We start from the raw sequence: 27935 nt of genomic DNA, 5'->3' as shown, positions 1-27935 counted from the left end.
ATTTTGGTTGTAAGAGATTGTAAGAAACATATATTATGATGCAGTATACACTTACAAATATATTTATATGACTTAATACTTCTGAGACAATATTTAACCTTAATATGTGTGATATATCCTGATATTTTCAATTGTATTCTAATTAATAATGTATTATTATAATCTACCTAATAAAAATGATGATAAACCCACTGAATTAACTTAAAAACCCACTAATGGATTGAAATCTGTAGTTTGAAAACAATATTGAAGAGATAGCAAGGCAAATAATACTCCATTTCCTGCCCTTTAGGAGCTTATGGTCAAATAGGAAAAATAAAACAAAAAACAAAAAGAGGTAAGAAGAAGAAGAGGAGGAAAAGAAAGCAGCCTGAGACTTTAATTAAAGGAGAGAATATAATAAAAGAATATTGCAACATCATAAGAGTTGAAAAAAGAGATAGATCATATGCAGTCAAAGGAAGGTTTAATGAAGAATCTGATGTATATGATCTAACTTGAAAGCAGGTAGGATTTTGAGAGTCAGATATATAGAAGAGTAGAAATGATATTGCAGATGGAATTCACAGCATGGGCCAAGGCACACAGATGAATAGGAAAAGGATTTAGGAAACAGTGAGTCACCCATTTTGGCTGGAGAATAGTGTGTAATCTAAAGTAATAGAGAAGAATGTTGGAAAGATAAAAGGACTCTTTGATGTCAGAGTGAATATTATTTTAAAGTTTAGTAGGCAATGAAGGAAAATGTAAAACTGCCCATCCATCCATCCATCTATCCACCCAACAAGAATTTATTAAGTAGCAATAGGCAAGACCCTCTACAAGCTACTGGAGAAAATGAGTGAGCAAACATCCCAGCCCCTTTATTGTTTACATTCTTGAAAGAACTATAAAACTATTAAACAATTAGCAATAACACAAGAAGAAGCCATTTAAGAAAATTAATTTGGCAACCACTTGGAGAAGAACGTTGAACTATATAAGAGATTAAAAGCAGGAAAGCCAATTATGAAATGGAAAAGACTAATTGTCTAATAAGTTCAAAGGTGAAATGCAACTGTTGCTCTAAGTTTGCATGTTTTAGCTCTGCCATTCAAACTTCCTCTGTCCTCCTTTCACTGTGAAATTTGTATGAGTTCGGCCAGTCCAGCACTCTTCCGTCGTGATGGACTTACAGAACCACCCACCTATCCTCTACCACTCATTGGTTTATGGAGTATAATAGATGGGCATATATCTCTTTTGTCTGAGAGGCTTCATTTTAATGTCATTATTGAACCATTTTGGCCAGTCATGAGTTAAGTCTCAGCTGGAGATAGCATGCTCTCCCTCTTGTCTATTATTTTCCTTGTTTCAGTTTTTCTGTCATGGTGGATTTTAATAACACAAAAGTCAGGGTAGGAGATTGTTATTAAACAGATTTTTCTTTTTTTTTTTAGTTCACTTCGCCATTATGTCCAGTCAACCCGTGCCTGGTATTTCTAAACGTTATAGACGTCACAGTAACCTAACTACCTCTAGCACTAGGGGAAAGGTAAGCTTATTTTTTAGCTGCATGATTTATGTTTGGGATGATTATTATCTACTTTCCTTTTTTTTTCAAATCTATTGTATGATTTTTCTCTTTTATTTTAAAACAAATACTTTAATCCTTTTTATTTAGGGTAGTTGTAGTCGGTCATAAAAGGGGCCACTTGGTATCAGAACACCCTCACATATTTGCCTAATAATCCCTTTTAAGTAATCTGGCCCGTTGTTAATGGCTTTTTTTAAGCCAGTCATACACTTAGAATCAAAATTAGCATCTAAATGAGGATGTTTTAAAACGCATGCCTAGGGGTTGCTAGTTTCACCTTTTTTATAGTTTGCCATGTTAAATTATGTAAAATAGAAATGGTATTTTAGTATTTAATGAGCTAATGCAGAACCTATTGAGACAGCCTCCCATCCCCCCTTCTCTCTTGTACAGCCCACAAAATGCTTTTTAGGTATGAGAAATGGCCATGAATTTTAAAGCTTGTGTCAGAATGCAGAGAACCTTTCCTTCTCAACTACCCTGAATCAAAAGCAAGGTATTACTAGGAAAAATGTTAGTGTAGGAATTGGCTTTAGAATCAAACATTTTTTTCTGATGTTGTTATGCGCGATAAAATTAATTAATTTAGCATTTAGTTTTTCTAAAAAATGCATTATGGTTTATATAATGTTACAGTCTCAATTCAATTAGCAAAAAATATTAGTTAAAGCAAGAAATGATGGCACAAGCAGAAGAAAAATGAAACATCCATTCAAAAATATCCGAAGAACATGAAAAGAATTATGGTCAGAGAAGTTACAAATATTATGAAGAAAAGTGGAATGAATCAGACCCATGTATTTTAGCCTGACATCACGAACATTTCCAGAAAATTAGATCTATTATCTGGTAGTTTGTTCCTACAAGAGAAATAGGAGCTTCATTGTTTAAGTCATTTAGAAATAGAGGACCCCAAATGATAAGGACTGTGGTATAGAAGAGGGAAGAAGGGAATGATTAGATGAACTGGTAAATTGGTTCTCTCTGTAATTCCAAACACTCTCTTTTGTAGTGTAGAAAATCAAGGCAGAAGAATTTTTATGTGAGATTTGATAAAGATAACATTTTTTTCTGTTTAAATATTAAAGCAATCTTTGGAGAAAAGATCCTAGGAAAAAAATACATAGATCAAAAACCACAAGAGATTTGCAAATGATGAAGGCTTAAACCATCAATAGCACTCTGGAATTTCAAAGCCCTGGGATCTAAGGTGATTGTTTTCCTCTATTTCTCTTCTGTTTCCTGGGTTGTTTTTGTTCTTCATCATCCATTCTCTGTACACAATCTCCCCACTTCTATCTTAAAACCAACTTCTTGTTCACTTGGAAGATTGACTTTTTCTATTTAAATAACTTTGATTTTTGCTGAAAGAAAGCCAAAGTGACACAATCTTCATGGAAAATCATATTTTGCCTCCTTTTTTTTGAAGAATTTTTATTTAAAGTGGTATATTTGGTACAAAATTGTGCACCTTTGTCTAAGTAGAAATTAAGATTTTCCATTCTGCCCATATCACCATCCACTCCTTAAAAGTGGCTACTAAAAATATTTCTGTACGTATTTGATGTTCATGCAGACATTCCCATGTATATATGAGTGTTGTATACTACTTTTTACCTGGAATTTATCAATTCTTTGCTAATAGATACATTTATGTTGGTTCCAATAATTTACTATTACTTATGGCATTGTAATTATAGTCTTTGAATTTAAATACATGCTGAGTCAAATGTAAAATATTTGTTGGGTTGTATCTCTGAGTTTAATATCTTTTTTCCCAATTATCCTCCAAAAAGCTTGAATTAGTGGCCCAAATTATGTGAAACTTTCTCTTTCACATTCATATCTTCATCAAGAAAGAATTGATATTCAAATATTTTAATCTTTGCCAACCTAATATTTGAAAACTATTGTTGTCTTAATTTGTGTTTTTCTATTATGTGTAGCATCAGTCTTTTTTGTATGTGTTTATTGGCATTTATATTTCCTTTTTCTTTGAAGAGCCTTATTTAGACCTTTTGCCTATTTTATTGTTAGTTTCTTATCATGTGAAAACTCTTTGTATGTCATGTAAACTAGCCATTTGTGTGGTAAACATTTTTTCAGAATGTTGTTTGCCTTCAACCTTGTTATTTTTATAGAGTCAAATTTATTAACTCTAATTGCATTTATGATTTTTATTTTTCATGTCATGCTCACAATGGTAATGCTTGACATGGTATTTCAATAGAATCGCTTGGTCCTTGTTGCTCCCATTGTACTACCTTTTCTACAGGACTAGCAGGTTGTATTATAATTATCTGTTCCCTTCACTAGATTGTTGATTCCAAGCAGAACATGACACTGTCATATTTGTTTTTGTAGTTTAGTTAGCAGAAAAGCCAAAATGCCATTACATATAAATACTAGCTGGTAAATGATAAGTAAATAAACATAATTAAATGTAAATAAATGAATTAGTGAATGAACAAATGGATAAATAAAATCTGAAGCTTAGGATCAGCCAGATGTGAAATCTGGAAATGAACTCATAACCTTGTTATGAATTTATCCCATCCATTTATAAAATCATACAGTTTTAATTCCTAAAATTCATTATTATTTAATAATCATTTTCTATAGTACAGTTTAAAATTTTTCTTGAAATCTTTTCTATATCTCTAATTTTAATCTCTTCTTGATTCTTTTTTATTGTAATTATTTTTCTCATTTTATTAATTAGATAGTCCCATACTCTGGTTCTCCTTACTTTAGCAGGCATAGTATTTTATTAGTCACATGCTTTGCTAACAAGTTGAACTAGCTTTTAAAAAAAAATGCTGAATGCTTTGTCTAACCAAATATAGTCCTACTCAAAGTAGTTAAAAGTAGGGCACAGTTACCTTAGGAACAACAGAAACCAGGTATATGAAACCATTAGGACATCCTCCCTCATTCTACTCTACTTCTTCTGCTGTCAATTCATTCTCTGGTTTATCCTCAATACTAGAAACATATCCATTTGCACCTTTTGGGTTTAATATCCTCAAAGCTTACAGTAATCAGAAAAATAAGGACTATTGCCTCCTGGGTCTGTGTTAAAAAAATGAATGAATAGATAAATAAATAATAAAACAAGAGAAGGATTAATTGGCCAGGCAGCAGTCAAATACACCCTCTTGGAATAAGCACTGTGTATCTGTGGTGATGTTATACAATGATTGGGTGATTATGGGCCTCATAAAGAACAGATTCCATTAACAAAAAGAATAAAGGAAGGTCTCAGCAAGTGTCCTGATTAAAACCTATTTGTTGGAAGTCAGACAGACCTAGGCCTTATAGTGCTTTTGACTTAATCTTCCTGAGGCTACGTTTTGTCATCTATAAATGGAGTAATAAAAGTATACCTAATAAAGGGATGTTATTTAAAAATGCAATGATATAATATAGGTGCTTAGCATATTACTGCTCAATAAATCTTAGCTATCATCATCCTCCTCAACTTCATCCTTATTATCATCACTGATGAATAATCAGAAAGAAGTTTTAGAAATGGGAGAAGAATTTTTAAGAGGAACATACATGAGAAACTGAAAAGAAGAATATGGAGGATAATTTTTGCAAAAAGGCAAGTAAATTACAAGATGCAAATGCTCAAATACTTTAGATACTACAGAACCTAATAACAATAGTTATGTCATTAGCCCCTTACTACTGTGCTAACAGTAGTATATTGTTTCATTTCATCTTGCAACAACCCTAAGAGTCTGCTTAAGATTCTCTCTCTCCCTCTCTCCCTGTACCTCTCCCCCCCTCTAAAAAAAAAGATTCAGGAAAATTGTGCTCTGATTCTGAGTCCGCCTCCAGTAGGTGCATGGATATAAACAAATCATGCAACTTTTCTGAGATTTCATTTCTATACTTGTCATATCCAAATAATACCAGTCTCTACTGGAGAGTGCACACACAGCACTAGACATACCAATAACCCCTTTCTGCACAAAGAGCTAGAAACAATTTCTTTACCCTTGGGACTTTGTGCTAGACATGAAGGCCTGACATGAAATCAACACAAATAGATTGGTCCAACATTCATGGACACAGAAATACATGCAGGTAATAGGACTGACTGATATAAAAAACAAAACAAACACACACACAGAGAGAGAGAGAGAGAGAGAGAGAGAGAGAAAAGCCTGTAAGCTAAATCCATGAATCAATAGAAATCATGAGTCAGCAGGAACCATGAAGTTTAAAATAGAGAAGAGAGTACATCTTCCAGAGGCAGAGACATTGAGATAAGCATAAATAGATGTCTACCAACCCCAACCACTACTATCAAGAAGGGAGAAAAAACTTGCTTTCAGTTTATTGTCAAAAGTACATTAAATCAACTATGGAGATTTTGAAATCTAGGTTCTCTGACTTCTGTCTACAAGATTGTTAAGATGGTTTCTTTTTCATTTCCCTGTTGATCTCTACAATGCCCATTAGCTGAAGTAACCTGATCATGTTTCTGTAAATTGAAACCAGGAAGACTGACAAGCAGCCCTATGAGCCTCAAATAAGAATAAAATTAAATATGAAAAGGCTTTAAATATTAAAAACTAAACAAAACAGGATATTTTGATAGTAAAGGGATGTAACAACTGTATGTGTCTGAAGAGACCTAATTTAGTAAAGATTTAGAATGTCTTTTAAAAAAACTAATTATACTATTTACATTTACTGAAAGGTGAATATGAATGTGTTTGACAATCATTTTTAAGTTTCTGATTTCCTTCAGAGTTCTAATGAGGACAACTGTCAGGATATGTTTTCCCCCTCAAAAAAAAAAAAAAGAGTCAGAATAGTTTTCCATTAAAATATCTTAATTTCTCCATACTGTTCCTTGAGAAATAATTGAAGCTCCTTTGCTTGGAATACTGGTAGGGAAAATCATTAAAATATGCTGGAGGGAACTAGCCTGTACTATCCTGGGGATGGAAGAGTTGAATGTAAGTCCTTTCATCTTTATTTAGACTCTTCTGTAATATATTTCTTTTCTGAGAAAGAATTTATCTCCCTCCAACAACATGCTGGGGAAAATGGCAATACCAAACTATATCATAATGCAATAATCTATGTAATTAAATTATTTCATGGATCAATAGGAATGTGCAAATTGTGAAAAACTGTGAAATGTAATAATGTGTCTGACATTATAATTTCTGATGGCTTATTTATTCTTCAAGGGCTTTATACATTGATGCTCATTTGATTTCCCTGAACAAAGAAATGTTTCCTGGTTTGCTTTGGTTCTTCATTCCTTAGACAAATATATGTAGAGAGCATGTTCTGTGTAAGGCATTGTGTTAAGTGCTGTAGGGGATAAGAGGAAAAATAGGGTCTTTCTCCTTAAGGAGGCTATGTTCTAATACAGACAGAGAGACTGCATGGTACAGTAGAGAGAAAAGGACTCTGGGAACACACAGACTGCATTCAGATTCCATCTCTGGCCCTTGCCAGCCGGGTATCTGTCTTTTTGCATGTAAAATCATGATAAAAATGCCTCTCTGAGGTAACTGTTCTGAGAATGAGGAGATAATGTACATAAAGTACCTAGAGAAATATTCGTATTCAATTAATCAGTGTGACTTTCCTTACTCCTTAAAGAAACAACAACAACAACAAAAACTATAATCAGGTAATATGTGCTAAATATATAAATCAATTACCTAGAGAATAATGTGGGAACTTTGCTCTAAGTTTTTAAATATAGTGGCTGCCAACTAGGAGAGTGAACTATCAGAAACACCTGGGAAGCTTTTTTTTTTAACTCCTTCAACTATCCCAACTACCCCTCAATATCCACCCCACTCCCTACTACATCCATACATTCTAAAATGTGTCAATCAAGTAGAGAGACAACCAAGCAAGTAGGGAAATGCTGAGTTCTGACACTTACTGATTTTAGCCAAGACATTCAATCTAAGTTTTAGTTTAGGGCAAATACCATGATTGCAAAGGTTTTCCATTCCCTGTAAGTAACATTGTGAATGTCCTATATTAAATACCCAGCAACTGTTTCCCCATTAGCTAAATAAACTGTGAAATAGCAAAGTTGTAAGTATAGTACGGTATTACTCTAAGAATTAAAGTAGTTTCTGTAAAACACCTTCTCAGTGATGCACACACTTGATATTTAATAGCAATTATCATGGAAGGGAGAGACATCCAAGAAAAACATCCCAGAGGAAATAACATCGAACATAGCAGGATTCTGATATGCCAGAGTAGACTGGGATAACTTAGCAAGCACTGTGGCAGGGTCATGTATATTTGAGAATAGTGGATAAGCTAGTTTAACTGGTGTTTAAGATCCATAACAGCAGAACGTGGCAGATGATGTTGCAAAGTAGACTGTGGTCAGTATGTGAACGTCCCTGAAAAAGCTATTGAGGAGATTTTATTACATCCACCGTGCAAGGTGAAGCAAACGAAGGTTGCAACACAAAAGAAAGAGAGACATGATTAGAACTTCGCTTTCAGAGGATTAATGTAGCACTTCTATTCAGGATGGGAGGAAACCTGACAAGAGGTGTGCACATTACCCAGGAAGCAAGAGTGTTTAAATAATGGTAGAAGTATTAATGGAAGGAACAGGTCAAGAGACATTTCAAGAGAGCAATCAACAAAGCTTGATAATATGGTGAGGTGATGAAAGGATGACAAAATGTTCTAGAATTAATTCAAAGTTTGGTAATTATTAGAATAATTATTCCCTTTACAAAAGCAGAGATGTCAACAGGAGAAACTGTTTTGGAAAAGGAAACTATTTGTTTAACAAAAAACTGTTAAGCATTTTAATTCGGTTTTGAACTTGATGCATTTGAGGTATCAGGAATTTATCCAGGAAAGAGTCAGAGATTGGGGCCAAAGATGTTTTTTGACCATCATTTCAATAGAAATTTTAAAAAGACTTCATGAAGGATTAAAGATAGGGCCTCAGGGACATTCATCTTTCAGAGGCAAGAAAAGAAGATAAACTTGTCTATTTTACCAAAATAAAATTGTCCTAGTACCATAATCACTTAAGACTATGCCTTCGATTTTATTTAAATGTGTATTTATGGCTTCACATTTGTATGACAGGAGATTTTTAAAAAACTACTGATTACTTTTATTTTCAACACAACTACTTATTAATTGTTTAAAACTCCCTTTTCAGAAGCTTTATTTACTTCATATAGGAATAATTCTCCAAATGGCCCTAGACAAGTTTTCCAGTTTACTTAACTCCAGGAATCCTGCATTTATTTTCTTAATGCCCTTGGTTCTTTTTGCCACCCATAGGATATTGTGAGAGGAATGATTCACAACAATTAAAACTCGGTTTGCAAGAGAATTGTAGACTTGGCAGATAGAAAGGGACCTGCATAATCAATCGTAAAACAGGTCTTCTGCCATCCATTAGGATTTTGACTTCAATATTAGAGCTACCATTCAGTTAATGAAAATTGCCTTATATGGAATTACATGTAAATGATACATATTATTTCCGCCATTTGAAGAAGTTATGCTAATCGGTACTTTGTGGTCTATTTAACAGTACAACCATGCCTGGTGGTGACTCAATCCAACTTTTCTAGATATTTTATTTCAGTGATAAGCAGAAAAAGGGCATTCCAGGAATTTTCAGGATGAAGGTCGAGATAACAGAGACTGGTGTGTGATTTTAATTAATCAATTAATTAAGCAGATATCTGCTAAATCCTAGAGTGCCAATGGCGAACAATACTTCTGCCTTCACAGAGTTTTCAGTGCAGCAGAAAGACTAACGTACCCAAAATCAATTTCAACGAAGGAGATGTACTTATGGGTGGGGTGGGGGTGGGGGGCCAGACAAAAATGCCACAGGGCCCAGAGCAGGGGCAGCTACTTAGCTCAGAGGTATTCTGGAATGTTGCCAGTAGCAAAGTGACATTTAAATTGAGGCCAGAAGAATGAATAGGAGCTGTCCAGGGAAAAGAGGAGAGAGGAAGTGGAGCAAAGCACTTCACCTCTCTGACCCTCAGTTTCATCACCTGTGAATTAGGGAACACAGACCTCACGTGCTTTTTGCAGGTATAAAACCCAATGCCCTAATTTAACGAGTTCTTCCTTATACCCAAAATGCCCTTCCGCCTTGTATCCTTCTTCCCCTGGATTGCCTGGTTAATTCCTATATGCCCTTAAAGACAACTCAAGACATCTTTTTTTTTTTTTTAATTTTTATTTATTTATGATAGTCACAGAGAGAGAGAGAGAGAGGCAGAGACACAGGCAGAGGGAGAAGCAGGCTCCATGCACCGGGAGCCTGATGTGGGATTCGATCCCGGGTCTCCAGGATCGCGCCCTGGGCCAAAGGCAGGCGCCAAACCGCTGCGCCACCCAGGGATCCCAACTCAAGACATCTTAAAGCTCCTTCTTGAAGCTCTTTTTGAAGTCCTCCATGATTCCAGCAAGAGCTGCTCTCTCCTCCCTTACCAGCATTCCTGTCATTTTGCAGGATTCTTTTTTTGTCTACTTCTCTAACTAGATGGTGAGCTAACTGGGGCAATGACTGAGTTATATTTATCTTGATGTCCCTAGCATCTGTCCACATCTGGCATATAGTAGGGGTTCCATAAATCTTGAATAAATAAATGCATGATTTTAAGAACTCTCAAAAAAACATTTCAAGAAAAAAATCTTTTCTACACCCCTATACACAAAAAAGAACACAGTGGAAGGCAATAATAATGCTATTCTTTTGACAACTGGGAGGTCTATCAAAAGAGTTTTTCCAATATTATGGCAAAATTTAGAATTAGATATGAATCCATTGGAACTTTGGTGATCCAAAGCTTTATCAGACCCCACAATGGTCACTTTTGAGGATTACTATGCTTAAAAGTATAAGTATCTGTTTGGGATAAATTACTTTTTCTTATCTTCATACTTCACCTTCATTTTTATCATGAAACTACCTTATTATTCACAGTGGTTTTAAAAATCAATCATGCTGATATAAAAATAATCAATCATTAATTAAAAGAGCAAACAAAATTTATTTATGTGACACATAACTAAAAACAAACATTTAATTATAATGTTGAATATACATTTTGATAGTAAAATTAATATGTCACTGTTTTAGGAAGGATTAAAACTTTGGTTATCTATTCACTTTTTGAAGATTAAAAATGTTATCTCCTATTATGAAGGTCGAGAGTTTTATCAACTGAATTAGAAGGTAATTTTTATTAAGCATTGATTTAATACACTGGTTTTCCTTTTCTCAGCCTCATGACATGCCTAATGTGATTTCTGAAATTTCTTTATCAACAATAGGCAACTTTTCACATTTGCAGGAGTCCCTTGAATACCTTGTCAGACTAGCTTTCTCATAAAGGCCAATGAAAACTACAGTTGTAAAGAAAATCACAACCTCCTACTTTTAGTTCATTTAGAGACCCTTGAGTGTTCAATGACGTGAAAAGTGACATATATCTGTGAATTAAGGAACTTTAATTACACCAAGAGTGCACTTCATTATATAATACATAATTCAGGAGATGATTCTCTATGTTGAAAATTCAATCCACCTCCAGTGCTCAAATGTATCCCCTGCGTTCAGGCATATTCAAAATATTATAAAACAAGGATGAAAACTTTTGAGGCTCTATGCTGGACAGAGTCAGAAGAGGGAGGTCCACTGTGATGGATTTATCTAGAATGATTAAGAGTCACCAGACACAAATTTAGGAGCATGTTTTCCTTTAGCACAAGTGAACCCAAGAAATGGTGCCTTATAAGGATGCAGATTTCTGAGCCAGAATTTAATGAAGCCTTTCCTTCCATTCAACTACCTTCTGCCATTTTTCCATCATGTTAAGTGCCTCATCAGAAAATATCTCTCCCTTTCTCCATCTTAGAAGCAAAAGAATCACTAACACTGATAATTAGCTAAGTAGGAAATTACCAGTGTTACTGATTTATGGAATTAATGGTTAGTATTCACTGCTCAAGCTCCATCACAGAAACAACCATGGGATGGGATGGGATGGGAAATGACTGATAACAGAAAGAACCAGGAACCTAGTTCCTTCTAGTTTAGCTTCTGTAGTTTGGACAAATCTTTTAGCTTTGGGCAAACCTATTCAATGAGCTTGCTTTGTCTTCATTCTTTTACTTTTTCATTCATTCATTCACTAACTGTTTATATGGGCATTGGCAAAATCAATCCCTGAGAAAGGAGTTTACTATAAATACCAGCCACTCCTGCCTCAAAATGTTCTGAGGGGCTCTTAGTCCTGCCACATTATGAAGCAGCCAGGTCCCTTCCAGAGATTGATTTTTCTTCTTATTTAGTGAAAAGGAATCTAATTGTTCTCAGTGCAAATGAAGACAGAAAGTCCCACTGGAGTATACTTCAAGGGACCCTTCTCAGTTATATATTGTGTACAGTTGTGGTCCTCCAGAGGGACATAGACAAAGAGGTCCTCTTGAAATGTAATTCAGATCAAGTCTCTCCTCAGGTTCAGAACCTTCCAGGATCTCCATCTTTCCTAGAGAAGAGCCACAGTTTGTAAGACAACAAACCAGGCACTATGGACAGTTGACACCCCTCTCAACTGGATCCCCCTAACACCTCGGTTCTCTTAGCAACTCTCTTTTCCCCAGGTACCCTCCTGCCTCCAGGCCTGTGTACCTGTTCCCTTCCCTGTCTAAACTACTTTCTCCTCAGATGGACACATGGCTAGCTGGCTCCAATGTTTCTTTCAAGTCTTTATTCAAAAGTTACCTTTGTAGAGTCCTCTTCTGACTACCCTTTGTAATACCTAACTCCTTACCTTGAAACTCCACACACTTTTTCTTGTATTTTTTCTTTTCCTTAGTACTTATTACCATCCAGAAAACTGAACATTTTTTTTATTCATCTTGCCTAGTTTCTTTCTTTCCTAGGAGAACGTGAGTTCCATAAAGGCAAGATATTTATCTGTTGTGTCCTCTCCAACACCCCCAACATCTAGAAAGATAGACTCAGCACACAAAGGGTGCTTAGTAAATATATGTTGAAAAATCCTTTTGAGTTTGGTGTATCTTATCCAGGCCAGCCCTTCCTAAGGGGAAGAATGAGCTATTTTTTCTAAGAAGCCTAGGGAATCCCTTTGAGAAGAGATTGATATCAAACCTTTCAATAAGCACTGCAAAGCTGGGCACACTAAGTCACTTGTTTAATGAACAGCTTGATTTGAGGGTTAGCAATTTGCAAGTAGATGCTAGTTCTGTGTTGGCTTTTTCCTTTTCAGCAAGCACCTTCCACCACGGGGCTTAGGTTGTATGTGGCTGATCCATCCTCTGAAAAAGGTGCTTCTTGCCTGATGAACCCATTACCTAGTTCTCTTCTCACCCCTTAGATTTCAGCTCTAATGTCCCCAGGGGAACTTCTTCTGGCCCTGTTCATAGGACAGTGTCTTTTTCCTTAGCAGCGCTTTTCACTTACAATAATCCAAGTAGCTATGTGATTATTTTATTAAACTCTCCTCTTCACAGATTGTAAGCTCCACAAGGGCGGAGATAGAGTATACTTTTATTCACTATTCTTTGCCCAGCACAGATTTCAAACCACAGCACTAAAAGCAGCTCAACAAATATTTGATGAAAGAATTTTGAGTAAATGGAGAGAGCTGACTGACTCTGAATAAGAAACTTACATCACTGCTTGGACAAGCCAGACATAAGGAATGAAAAATGGCAATAGAAAGAAGAGAGAGAAGAGCAGCAAGTAAAGTGATTAAGATAGCACCCTTAAGAAAAAAACTTGAATTAAGCTCATTATATTTGTGAATACTTGGGCCTGAAAAAAATTTGGTCATGCAGTCTAAAGAGATAGGAAAGTCAGGGAGGCATAAGACTCCTTTCCATCCCCTCAAAGTCTTGGGGAGGGATTTGAACTTCCACCAGAGGTAAAAATGGGATTGAGTGTGGAACAAAGTAATTTCAATTAAAATCTAAGGCAAAAAGATCTGCAGATGAAATCTGGGTTATATATCTCCCATGTCCCTCCCTCTGTTCTCTCCAGTTCAGACTCTATAATACACCATTAAGATCATGATCATAGGTCTCTCAAACACCACTGTCTGCTCTTTCAGTCTTCCACAGCCTGTAGAGAATGAGTGTAATCCAAACCCTAAACTGTATCCAGAGCTCTCCATAATCTAGCCCTTGCCTCTGATCTCTAGACTCAATTTTTAAACCATCCTCCCAGGTATAGACTGCTCTCCAGCCCAAATAAACTTCTCCAAACATAGCAGGCTGTTCTATGATCTCAAACCTTGGTATTTCTTATTTCCAATGCTAGGAATGTCCTATCACACATATTTACGTGATGTATTTCCATTAATCCTTCAAATCAACCTCCAAGATACAGGATGGCATCTTGGAATTTGCCCTAAGCAGAGTTACTGCCTTCAACCTTTGGGATTCCTTAGTACTTTGTTAACCCTTTATTACTGGGATCACTATGTAATTTGCAGTATTTCTACTAACTTGATTGTTCCACTAGGCTGTGAGGCACTTGAGAGCACAAATAGGGAGAGTATTTACATCAACATATTCCTAAACTTGAACACAGGAAAAGATATAGGATAACTGCTTCACAAGAAGTGGTTCAATTAATAAATTAATGCAAGCCTGTGTTGAAATAATGTGCAACAAAATTTGCAGTTTTAATGCAACCATATCTGAGACAGAGTATCATACCCAGAATAGGGATCACATTGTGATCCAGAGCTATACAACAGTTCAAGAATGTATTATAATGTTGTTCAAGTGTAATTTTTTTGAAAAATAAGGGGAAGTGAGGAAGTGCTAGGATGATTGATCTAAATAGTGTTGGTTTCCTTTATTTCAGGATATATTGATTAAATCCCTCTAATGCACAGGGACTTAAGGCTGCAGCAACAGCCCTTTCTTTGAATGTCTACATTTCTTCAGTGTTCTATGGAGTGACAATGCTATGTGGTATTGCCCAGGACTCCTGTAGTAATATTGTTCAGTACACAGGCTCATCAGTGTAAGAATACTTGAAATTTCAAAGTTTGTGTAAAGACCTTATATAGGGTTTCTCTCAGTGACAGTTATAGATGCAAAGTTGTAGATATATGTTAGATAAAGATTATATATATATATATATATATATATAAACACTTACATATAACGTATATAAAAGTTATAGAGTCAAAGACAGACATGTAATTATTCCAGGTCTTTGTAGACATCCTTCTCTATGATGACACCTCAGTCCTGTGACAAATATCCAACATCATGCCAGGCACTTGGCTCTCAGTAAGTGTTGATTGCATGAAGGAATTCACAAGTTTGTTTGTGGCATGGATAAGATATGTACATATTGAATTCCTGTGAATGTGGAAACTTTTCTGATTTCATATCAGTTAAGGGTTTCTAGTGTTTTTGAGTGCTAAATATTTCATGAGTGACTTTTAATACCCTAGTTGACTGTCATTGGGAATCCCAGCAAGTTATGTAATAGAACAATATGGAGAGGGGAAAAAAAATCAAAAAGTAAACTCCAAATTTAATTAATATTCACTCAAAATATAAAATGTGCCGGGTTCTTTGAAGGTACTTTCACACACATTGTTTCACTTAATTCTCATGACTCAATTAGATTTTTAACAGTGATGAGATTTAAGTAACTAAAAGCTTTCCTTAGCCTTCAAAAATAAGGTGCCTGTTATCCGTACTTTCATTAGATCCTCTTTCATATTTGGTTAACACTCTTATCCTAGAGCACTACAGTTTGTCATGATCAACATCTTCCCTACCATCATATAGGGAGATCATGTATTATGAGTTAGATTCATAATCTCTTTTAATCTAATGTTCACAATAGCACTTTCTGATAAATTATTTTTTAAATATTTATTTATTTATTTATTTATTTATTTATTTATTTATTCATGATAGACATAGAGAGAGAGAGGCAGAGACACAGGCAGAGGGAGAAGCAGGCTCCATGCCAGGAGCCCGATGCAGGACTCAATCCCGGGACTCCAGGATCACGCCCTGGGCCAAAGGCAGGCACCAAACCGCTGAGCCACCCAGGGAACCCTGATAGATAATTTTTATTCTGATATAAACACAGAAGAAAACATAGTTGACAGTTTAGGTGACTTTTCCAAGTTCACAAAGCTAGGAGAGGTATACCCAGCTTTTGATTTTAAGTCTTCTGTCTCCATAGATCATGCTCTTAAACACTGGACTACAATGCTTCCTGTTGATTTTCTTCTCTGTCTGCTTCACTAAGCTGTCAATTGTTTGAAGGCATGAAGCATATATCATTCAATTTTAAGACCTCACAATAGATGCTCAATACATGTTTGCTGAATTAACAGAAAACTGCTTCCAAGCATATCTTCTTTTGCTAGATTTTCTATCCAATCTTGAGAAAAACTCTTAACCATTAGAAGCTTTCAAGAACATATGATATAAGCTGAAATTTTATATTTATTTATTTATTTATTTATTTATTTATTTATTTTTAAGGTTTTATTTATTCATTTGAGACACAGGGAGAGAGAGAGAGGTAGAGAGGCACAGGCAGAGGGAGAAACAGGCTCAATGCTGGGAGCCTGACATGGGACTCGATCCTGAGTCTCCAGGATCACACCCAGGGCTGAAGGCAGCGCTAAACTGCTGAGCCACCAGGGCTGCCCTAATCTGAAATTTTATTTATTTTTAAAGATTTTATTTATTTATTCGCAAGAGACACACACACACACAGAGAGACAGAGACTGAGACAGAGACACAGGCAGAGGGAGAAGCAGGCTCTACGCAAGGAGCCTGATGTGGGACTCGATCCCAGGACTCCAGGATTATGCCCTGGGCCGGAGGCAGGTTTTAAACCGCTGAGCCACCCAGGGATCCCCCTAATCTGAAATTTTAAATGTGATCTAGAGTTAAGTTGAGTAAAAAAGGAAGAGGAGAAGCATTTCTAGAAGACAGTATGGCATGATACATTCAGAGGACAGTTCACAAACAGATATGGCTAGACTAAAGAAAGGGTGTGGATGGGTAGAAGAAAGTAAGATCAGAAGGCAGATTATTCACTATCTAGTATGCTAAGCAAAATGTCTTAATTTTGTTTTTTTTCTTGGATGGTCAAGGAAACAAATGAAGGATTTAACCAGAGGGTAACGTGATACTGTCTCACATGTTGGAAAGATTACTCCTGTGGTATCACAACGAATGGATCAGAGGACAATAGTGGAATGACCAAGGCAAGAAATTAATTATTTGAGCCAAAACTAAGGCAGTAGGGAAGGGCATGGAAAATAAAAGAGGGGCAGATATCATGAAGGCAGAACCTAAAGAGCATCATGACTGATTAGAAGTGGAAGAGAGAAGAGTTAAAGATGCCTCCTCAACTTCTAGCCTTGAGTGACAGGGTGGTTGTTGGGGGATATCCACAAAATAAATCTCATAGGAAAAGCAGCTTTTTGAACAATATAATTAACTCTAAGTTTTGGTTGCTAAGCAGGTAGATAGATAAATAAATCTTAGCTGAGATTTGGGCTGGATGGATATACCTTACTAGGGGTTGGAAAAGGTCACCAGAGAAAGCATAAAGAATGTAAAAGAACAGAGTGCTAGGGGACACAGTCCTTGAGGGAAGACATAATTCATAGTTGAATGGAAGAAGAAGACTCCAAAGAGCAGACTGGGTGGCCTAGAAATAACTAAGGAGGAGAAACTTTCAAAAGGATGTATTATTAAGAGTGTTAGATAAACCCTAAAGGTCTCCTTAACTATTGTTTTATAGTAATCTGGCCTATAAGAAGATTTGACACTACTTCGGTATGTGGTTTCTTTTCTAATGAATTAAGACGAGATGAAGCTAATTATTTTCTGTGGCCCAAGAAAATCTTAGAGGTAGGTAGCACATGAAGCACATCATACTCTGTGCTTTTTTCCTTACTTCCTTTCCCCAAGGGCTACACTTTTTCATACAAATGCAATTTTGTCAAAATGAACAGCAAGAGTAGCTTGATGGGGGACAGAATCACAAAAAGAAAATGTATCTTAGGGGCTGAGGCTGCAGGAATGGGGATTTTTTTTCTTTCATATACATGAGATGATTATGAACAAGTATGAATATGTGTATATGTGAACTTCAATGTCCTTTAGCATTTCCTGACAACTTCTCGATTTGCTTTCCATATAATTGCGTCTCCCCAAAACAGAATGATAACCCTGATATATCAAGCATGACTGCTTGCTCAGCTCTCTTCTTTTCTTCGTTTCTTCCCCTTTCAAATATTTACATGCAGTTGAAAGTCTGAATGTCTATTAAGCACATAATTAGTCTCAAGAGTTAACTTTAACAAAATACAAAATACATGTAGGAGAAAATACTAATTCTACTAGATTTGCACTGATATCTGTTTGTTACTCCCCTGCAAAAAATCCTGCCAGTGCAGATGTCATCCCAGATGACTTACCACTTAAAAATGACAGCTGGGCAGCAATAGAATATTTCACATCTGTTTACAATGTATTTATATGTAATTAACACATTAAAAATAATTGATGAAAATAACAAATTGACAAAATATACTACATTATTCTTAAACTCTAAATCAAAAGATTTCAGCAGGTATAGGAAAATAATAGTATAATTGTGTGCTTCCACTCGGGAAAGGTTAATTAAGTTGGTCAAAGTCACATAGACAATGAGTAATGGGGTTATCATTAGAACTAACAGTCATGTCTTCAATAACTACTGTCACTTCTTGCACAGGCTCTTTGTGCTCACACCCCTAAGGTGAAAAACCCAGATAAAGGAAGGAATCCATGTGTAAAAGTATATGAACTACCTTCTTATCCAATTTCCAATGCAGACACATGTGTGTAATATCTGAAAACGGCAATAGAATTGAGGCATATATGCAGGGATGGGAAATATAACTTAAAATCTCCACAAACTACTTGAGTTCACCTCATTCCCGGAACGGCATTAAGGAAGAGAATTGGGAACACATGGAGAATGGAAAGCTGCAAACCTAAACATCTACAGAACGTGGAAAGAACTAGGTATATAACCATGAAAGATATTTTGGTTGATAATGGGTTCCAGTGACATGAAATGTGTTTGTGTGTGTGTGTGTGTGTGTGTGTGCATGCTTGCACACATATTCAAGTGTACCTTAAAATGCAGGCTCAAATTAATATTTTACCTTTCTTTTCCAGTTAGAAACACAGATATCTTCTTGGTAGTGGGATGTAGGGAAATATCAGTATGACCACACAGACCTGAAGTCATTCCAAGGATCTCCAGTTAAGCCCCAGTAAGAATTGCCGTTTTTCTAATGAAGACATAAAAGTGATAGAAGAAAACTAGAATGATTCTTTTTTTTTTTTTTAAGATTTTATTTACTTATTCATGAGAGACAGAGAGAGAGAGAGAGAGAGAGGGGCAGAGACACAGGCAGAGGGAGAAGCAGGTTCCATGCAGGGAACCCGATGTGGGACTGGATCCCGGGTCTCCAGGATCAGGCCCTGGAATTGTACTTTCTTACTAGCACAGCTGGATTTGACATTAGCAAGCTTGGACACCTTTGGAAAGTTTCATCCTCATAGGTGTCAGTCTCTCCGTCTGTAAAATAGGGTTAATAATAGTACATATTGTATTGTTGGAGAGGGGAATTCAATGAACGTTAAGTACACTACCATTACTCTTATGCCTGTTATTGTTACCATCCTTAACTCTCATGGAATATTATCATCAGACATTTCTGTCAAAACATAAAGGTTCAGGACAAATCAGAAAATATATGTTCTCAAATTACAAAGCTTAAAATATTACTATTTATGTTTCCCAAAGTGGAAATACAGGCATATTCTTTAATTACTTCTTTATTCCCAACCATATGCAAAGAAGTCACCAAATCTTATTGAATCTATCTTCGAATGATTTGTGAGTCTTACTACACTATTTGTCTTTACTCTGGATATTACATGATTCCCAGTCTTTAAAAATAAGCAAATAAACAACAAAAAATCTCACCCTTGACCTTCCAACTGTCAAACTATATTTCTGCTTCTCTTTATAGTAAATGTCCTCAAAATGTCATCTATAATCACAGACTCTGCTATCAACCTTCAAATTTGTCTTGAACAAATGACTCTCATGTTTGGTAGAATGATACATTCCACTAAAATAGTTCTTATTGAGGTCACCTTTCTGATGCTAAATCTAATGGCCCATTTTCAGTCTTAATCCTTCTCAACCCATCTGTAGCTTCATCACATTCCCTATTTCTCTGAACACTCTGCACTTGGCTATTAAGATACCATGCTCTCAAGACACTCCTCAATCTCTCCTGTATCATCACTACTAATCTCTCCAACTTCTGAACATTTGATTACTCCAGTTCTGTGACTTTGAACCTTCTTACTTCCCTACCTACACCACTACCTCGGTGACATTATCTAGTCTTCTGTTTTAAAATACGATCTATATGCTAGTGACTTCTAAATTTCCATTTTCTCACCTCTCACTTGCCACCAGCATTCTATATTCAATTGCTTGTTTAACATCTCCATTTGGGCATCTAGTAGGCATCTCAAACTCAGTATGTCTAAAGCAGAATTCCTGATGTGGCTGTAGACCTGTTCCTCCATAGTTTCCATCAAGCAAATTCCATTCTTCAAATGGAAATTCTAATTTCTCAGATGCAAAACCTTGCAGCTACCCTTAATTCCTTTGTTGCTTTCACATCCAAATCAAATCCATTAGTATAGTATGTCTGTTTTATATCCAGTCATATCAGACTAGATCCAGAATCTGACCACCTGGTCAAAGCCACTACCATCTATCACTGGGATTGCATTGAACTATTCATTATTTCCTTGCTTCTACATTCTAGTCTATATTATGCATCCAGGAAAGTTTTAGGTCATCTGATAAAATATTTCCATGGCTTCCCTTCCCACTCTGACCAAAAACCAAAGTCCTTACAATGAGCCAAACACAGTCTGCCTCTCCACTACCACCCTCTTACATCACTCACTTTTCCCTAGCCACAATAATCTATTTGATTTTCTTCAGAATTCCGAGGCATGCATCTATCTCATGGCTTTTGCCTTTTATGTTTCCTTTATTTGGCATGTTCACTCCAAACACCTCTATAAATTATTTTAGGTCTCTGCTAAAAAGTCACCTTATCAACAAGCTTCCCCTGTCTCTTCTTACAAAATAATGAACCACTACCTTAACCCAGCACTGATTTTCCATATAATCCTTATCCTGCTTTATTATTTTCCCATCACTGTCTGACATATTATACATTTCCTTATTTATTTTCATTTCTTTATGTTATTTTCCCTCAACTAGAATGTAAGCTCCTGGAGGGCAAGGAATGTGTTTTAGTCACTGCTAGATTTCTAGTGCCTAGGAGAGTACTAGGAATAAAGCCTTGGATAAATATTTGTTGAATGAAGAGAGAGTTTTTTAAATGCACGGAATTAATAGTATCACTGCTCTATTTCAAGCCCTCATCTCCCCTCTTAGGAGAGTGCCCTAACTCCCATGAGACATTCCTCCATCCTTAGTTCACTTTTTGTACTGCCAGAGTTACCCTCCTAAGGGTAAATCTTGGTGTCTTGTTCCCATATTCAGCCTTTTACAGCCTTACAACATCTATAGAATATAATTCAAATTCCTTCATCAGGCAAGGGCCAGGATCTATCTGGTCCACATTTTCATATATTTCAGCCACATCAAATTGTTCTGTGAATTCCTCTAGTAAACTATTTAACTATAAATTATCTAGTCATCACCAAACTCACATTTTCTAGGATATGATAGATATTTAATAAATGTTATTGAAAAATGAACAAATGAATTAATGAAGTCATTTTATTTGACATATGATCATTACTACCCTGTGTAGAATGACTCTTCCCTACTTCTCTACTTGGAAATTCTTCCAAATTCTTTAAGATCCAGATCATACATCAGCTCCTATCTATAGGCAACCTGCTTGGATTCCCCCAAGCAGATGTGATCACTCTAACCTTTAGGCTCTTCGTTAATATTTTTTATATAGCCTTCTTGAATATTAGCTTCATGAGAGCAAGGTCTTTATCACTTCTCTATCTTCAAGGCCTAAGCCAGTACCTGACACATAGCAGGTGCTCAATAAATTTCAGTTCAACAAGTAATTTTCACCATCTGCTTTATAATTTTTTTGCTAAAAAATATTTTGCCTCTGTTATACCATGAACCAGAGGGTAGGGACTCTGACTTATTTCACTGAAACAGAATGCTTCTCACAAGTACACATTCTATAAATACTGCCTGAATAAATGGGATTTTTATAATAAAATTTCATTTCATTCATACATTAAAGTGCCATATTATTCTACACACAACTTGCTGTCAAATGTGCTTTCTCCCCCCCTTCCAAGTTACTAATTAAAATACTTGAAAATGAGTCGTGGGTCTTCAGGGATCGTCAGTATTTCTTCCACTGACACCTCAAATAGCTTAGTCTCCCATGGCACTTAGTCAATGGCAATTTCACACATGCCACATGCATGGGTTTTACCTCCTATCAGATTCACAAACCAATCTGATCATACTCCAAATACACTTAACCTAATCTTCTTGCTATGCTGCCTTTTCTACTCTGGCTTAACTGCCAGGAGATATGAAGAAAAGTAAATGAAATTGAGAGTGGGGGAGACCCAGGAACTGGCTTCTATCCTGCAATCCCCACATTTTTCATCTATGTATTCCAAGCTGGGCTAAAAAAAAGCAAGCAAGCAAACACACAGCAACAAAACTAGTCACATGATTGCTGACACCTATGATCAGTCCTCCCTGTCTCCATTGATCTCCTATGATTGAGGAGAAGAGAAGGCAGCAATCTTCTGGACTATCATGAGTAAAATAGAATCCAGGAGCCTAGCTAGGAATATAAAATGCAAAGGATATGTGAATCAAAAACTGGAACAGGACAAGGGAAGAAAGAGCCAATACTTGATGAGTCCTCATTTTTTTTCTATAAACAATAGTCTTTGAAATTGAGATCTATAATCGTGCTAGAAAGCCTTTAATTTAAAGTAGACTAGTGAAGAATAAAAAGAAAAAAAACTCTGGTGATAATTAAAGGATTCAGGCATATCAAGAGAATCCTTCTACAATACTCACATTTTCTGAAATAAATCTGTATTCACAGTTGCTCCGAAGTATTTCAGCATTTAATTTCATTTTAAATTACTGAACAAAGAATTTTTGGCCAGTAGAAACCTAGCCACATAGCCGCAGCAAAATAATAGTTAAATATGAAAGTGAAAAACACATGCAGGACACAATCATCTTCTTAACCTTTCTTTCTGGCAGAGGTAGCACCTAGGATGGAGCCTAAAAGTCCAGATACTCACTTTTTCTATTTCCCCTGTAGTTAGGGCCTGGCTATGTGGCCCATTCTGGCCCAAAGGACCTGCAAGGGAGGTCTGCTGAGTGAGGGGGGTGTGGATAGAGTGCAGAGTTCCGAGAGAAATTTAGCTCCATATTTGACATGGCTGTGAAGATGTGATATAAATTTGAATCAGTAGCAACATCACTGTCACACTAAGGATGGTGGACCTGAAGGATGGTGAGAGACTTAGTCCTTTCTGTTTAGTGAGCCACAGAGCCACTCCACCACTTGCTTCTGTTTTTTTTTTATTTTTTTATTTTTTTAATTTTTTTTTTAAATTTTTATTTATTTATGATAGTCACAGAGAGAGAGAGAGGCGCAGAGACACAGGCAGAGGGAGAAGCAGGCTCCATGCACCGGGAGCCCGACGTGGGACTCGATCTCAGGTCTCCAGGATTGCGCCCTGGGCCAAAGGCAGGCGCCAAACTGCTGGGCCACCCAGGGATCCCCCCACCACTTGCTTCTTATTATACAGAGTAATACATCCTTCCTGCTTAAGTCCCTTGAAGTTCAGATATTTTCTTACGCTAGGTAGCCAAGGTAGCCTACCTACTAATTAATCAAAATATGCAGGCAGGCCAGTTATCAAAATGTCAAATTCTAACAAGCAATAACATCTTATTTGCTGTTACTGTATTTTTGTCTCAAGATAAGCAGTGATTTCTACTTATCTTGGATTAAATATTTAATGTAGTTAAAGTGGTTATAGACACAAAACTAAGTGGTAGTGTGATAAATAAGTTTATCATGGCTCCTTTTATGACATAGTTATTAGAATAGATTAGGATTTCCCAAAGTATTTCTTGGAAGATTAACTCCTAAAGATGCTCCCAAAGAAAGCTGGCTTCATGGTCATGCATGTTTAGGAAATGTTTCTTATTATACCTGTTATAAAGTTTCCAGTACATAATAACATGAAAGATATTGAGAAGCTCAACAGTTAAAAACAAACAGTGGCGCCTGGGTGGCTCAGTTGTTGAGCATCTGCCTTCAGCTCAGGGCATAGTTCTGTGGTACCAGGATCAAGTCCCACATCAGGCTCTCCCTTCAGGGGCCTGCTTCTCCCTCTGCCTATGTCTCTGCTTCTCTCTTTCTGTGTCTCTCATGAACAAATAAATAAAATCTTTAAAAAAAAACAAACAAATCAATTTTATTTGCATGATAATTTCTCCAAATTTTTCAGATCCCCAAATCCTGGCTAATAGCATTTACCTATTTCCAATATTCTACAATTAGAGACACTCACTAGTTGTGTTTGCTAGTTGTACTATTGCTGCAGGACACAAGGTCCATGCAACACACCACTGATCTACTGAAAGGTTTTTGAGGGCAGATTTTGAACAAGTGGATGCCCCATAATGTTTACTACCAACACACAAACATATGTACACTTTTCTCCCAGATATTGGCCTCCTAAATCTTTTGTTATATCTGGATATAAGAATATAGGAAGTCACAGATGGATCAGGTTCCCCTGATGAATAGACTACTTTGGAAAGGTCCTTCTCACACTTGTAATCATCTAGGTTCTGTCCCTAACACAATAATTTGTAAATTGTGCCCATCATCTTTTTTTTTTAGCTCTGCATTCTAGTTCTAGAATATGAGATTTAGTTTTGCTCATCAGCTATCAAATTGGGGGTAGTCTCTCCAGCTCTCTGGATCTCAGTTTTTCTATCTCTATAAAACCAAACTTTGATGTTCAACATTCATTATCCGGCATTGTCAAATTTTTCAGTTTGTGGCTACTTCATTCAGCTGATTAATTTGCACTTCCAATGATGCCAAGTTTGAGAATTAAGTTCAGTTTATCAGCTGGCAAAAAAGTTAAAGACATTTTAAGGATAAACTTTTTCTGTCCTTTTATAAGACAAATTCTAACAAATTTCTTAGTAATGACATGCTAAATGGGTGCTTGAAAAATACTGAAACAGAATGTAAATACTTCCAAATGTGGTTTTCTTTAGAAGTAAATAGATTAATGGATACAGAATTTCAGTTTGGGAAGATAATGAAGTCCTAGAGATGGATGGTGGGGATGGGTGCACAGCAATGTGAATGTACTTAATGCCATTGAACTATACACTTAAAAATGGCTAAAATGATAAATTTATATTATGTAAACTTTACCAAAATTTAATAAAGTGAGTGGAACATTATGAAAATTATGTTTTTGTCCCCCCAATCTCTTAACATATGAGAAAATGACATAAAATAATTTTCTAAATTCAAAATTTTAGTGTAATTCCTTTAACTAAAAAAAAATGGATCCACACAATAATTCATTCAACAAATATTCACTAAGTACATTAATGAAATGAGGGAGATGCTACCTCAGCACAGAAATAAAATGTGTTTCATTTGTTCCTAACTTGGATTGTTTTACATGAAGACTTTAAAATATCTGATAAGATATCAAATAGTGTCTTCATTAGGAATATAGAATAGAGTAGTATAATCAACTACACAGACTATAAAGTTAAAAAGGTTTGGGACCCAATATTAATTGTGCAACCTTGACCATGTTATATAACCAAAAACCAGTGGACACGATGAAATCTTCCATGAATGATCTTATAAGATTATATGAGACACCCAAGGAAAAGCACAACATATAGTGTGTGTTTGATACTTGGCAAACATTTAATAAATATTATTTGTATTATTACTACATTACTGTCTAAATTTTTAGAAAATTTTATTGTGGTAAAAACACAATATATCTACCGTCTTAACAGATTTTTTTTTAGTGTGTAATACAATATCGTTAACTATAGGCACATGTGCATATCTCCAGAACTTATCCAACTTACATTATTGAAACTTTATACCCACTAATTGGCAACTGTTTTATTTCCCTTTTCTCCTTGTGCCTGAAAACCACCACTTGACTATTTCAGACACGTGATATAAGTTGAATTGTACAGTATTTTTCCTTCTGTAACTAACTTATTTCATTTAGTATAATGTCCTCAAGGTTCATCCATATTGTCACAGATTATAGGATTTCTTTTTTAAAGACTGAATAATTATATATCTATATCTAGCTCACATTCATCCACTGATGGATATTTAGGTTGTTTCCAAATCTTGGCTATTGTGAATAGTGCTATAATGAATATGGGAGAGCTAATATCTCTTAGAGATCCTGATTTTGATTATTTTGGATAAATACTCAGAAGTGGGTTTGCTGGATCATACAGTAATTCTGGTTTTAACTTCCTGAGGAATCTCCATATTGCTTTCTATAGCAGCCACAATACTTGCAATCCCATCAATTTCTTTACATTCTTGCCAATGCTTGTCATGTTTTTCCTTCCAATAGTAACCATCCTAATAGGTCTGAGGTGATATCTCTTTGTAGTTTTGATTTGCATTTTTCTGATGATGAGTGATTTTGGCATCCTTTCATACACTCATTCACCATTTGTATATCTTCTTTGGAGATATGTCTATTCAAGTGCTTTTTAAAACTGTTATTTTTTAATTGATGTATTGGGTTTTGGTTTTGGCTTTGGTTTTGCTATTGAATTATAGGAGTTCTTTATATATTTTGGAAATTTATCCCTTATCTGACACATGGTTTGCAAATATTTTCTCCCATTCCATAGGTTGCTTTTTCATTCTGCTGATATTTCCTTTGCTGTACAGAAACTTTTTAGCTTGAAGTAGTTCTTCTTCTCTACTTTGCTTTTGTTGCTTGTGGCTTTGGTGTTACACCCATGAATTCACTTCCAGGACCAATGTCATGAGGATTTTCTTTTATGTTTTCTACTAGGAATTTTAGTTTTGATTCTTACAGTTAAGTCTTTTATCCATTTTGAGCCTATTTTTGTGTATAATGTCACAAAGACCCCAAATAGCCAAAATGATCTTGAGAAGGATCAAAACTGGATGCATTGATAGTTCTTGATTTCAAACTATGTTACAAAACTACAGTAATCGAAACAGTGTGACATTAACATAAAGACACACATCCAGACCAATGGAACAGAATAGAGAGCCCAGAATAAATCTTTCTGTGTTTGGTCAAATCATCTTTGATAAGGGTACCAAGACCATACAATGAGGAAAGGACAGTATCTTCAACAAATGATGTTGGGAAAACTGAATATCTACATACAAAATAAAATTAGATCATTATCTCTTACCATACACAGAGAAAATCAACTCAAAATGGATTAAAGACTTAAACATTAGACATGAAAATGTAAAACTCCTAGAAGAATTAATTGCTTTTTAAAAAAAAAATTTAATTTATTTATTCATGAGAGAGAGAGACAGACAGACAGACAGACAGACACAGGCAGAGGGAGAAGCAGGCTCCATTCCATGCATGGAGCCTGATGTGGGCTAAAGGCAGAGCTAAACTGCTGAGCCACCTGGGCTGCCCAATTAATTGCTTTAAAAACAATCTATACAGGCCACTGAATGGGCCAGTAGTTGGTTGAGGAAAGGGGCTATATTTATTATTTTTGTCCTTCACAAATCTTAGAAAAATGCCAATAGCATCATCGGAATTCATATAAAATTAATTGCTAAAGAATTCACAAAAAATTGATCTGGGTTGAAACTTAACCACCAGACTACAGTGAAGTAACATCTAGTGAGAATCCTGTAATTCATGCATCTAGTTACATGAAAATTATGGTGATGGTGGTGTTTACTTCTTTTTATATTTAATATACATACTGTCTAGTTCATATCTACAAATATTATATAAATCTGATATTTGTATCTCATGGTAATTTTCAAAAGAAAATCCCTCAAAACTTCAATTCCAGAGGTGCCTGGGTGGTAAGTTGATTTAGCAGTTTAGTCTTGGTTTCAGCTCAGGTCATGATCTCAGCTCCTGGGATGGAGC

The 27935-nt window shown here is 35.8% G+C and overlaps 2 long non-coding RNA genes across 12 annotated transcripts in view; one reads left to right on the top strand and one right to left on the bottom strand.

The window, feature by feature from the left end:
* LOC140620347 (uncharacterized) overlaps positions 1–27935 on the bottom strand; it is a 445283-nt gene that overhangs the window by 270999 nt on the left and 146349 nt on the right. The window lies entirely within an intron of this gene.
* LOC140620346 (uncharacterized) overlaps positions 1–27935 on the top strand; it is a 66025-nt gene that overhangs the window by 1803 nt on the left and 36287 nt on the right. For 2 of the 11 annotated variants that reach the window (XR_012020140.1, XR_012020143.1), the window contains exons 2-7: positions 1440–1534; positions 2665–2786; positions 16751–16864; positions 17407–17516; positions 18485–18677; positions 18834–18931. This is a non-coding gene — a long non-coding RNA (uncharacterized lncRNA). Of the gene's footprint in view, positions 1–1439; positions 1535–2664; positions 2787–13195; positions 13347–14799; positions 14909–16750; positions 16865–17406; positions 17517–18384; positions 18678–18833; positions 18932–27935 lie in introns of those variants that run through there. The other 9 variants (XR_012020146.1, XR_012020148.1, XR_012020141.1 and 6 more) reach the window with 6 other exon arrangements.

This window comes from Canis lupus, chromosome 28 (genome assembly GCF_048164855.1).
Source record: "Canis lupus baileyi chromosome 28, mCanLup2.hap1, whole genome shotgun sequence".
In the NCBI taxonomy this organism is placed as follows: Eukaryota; Metazoa; Chordata; class Mammalia; order Carnivora; family Canidae; genus Canis; species Canis lupus.
This window is presented reverse-complemented; position numbering and strand designations above follow the sequence as displayed.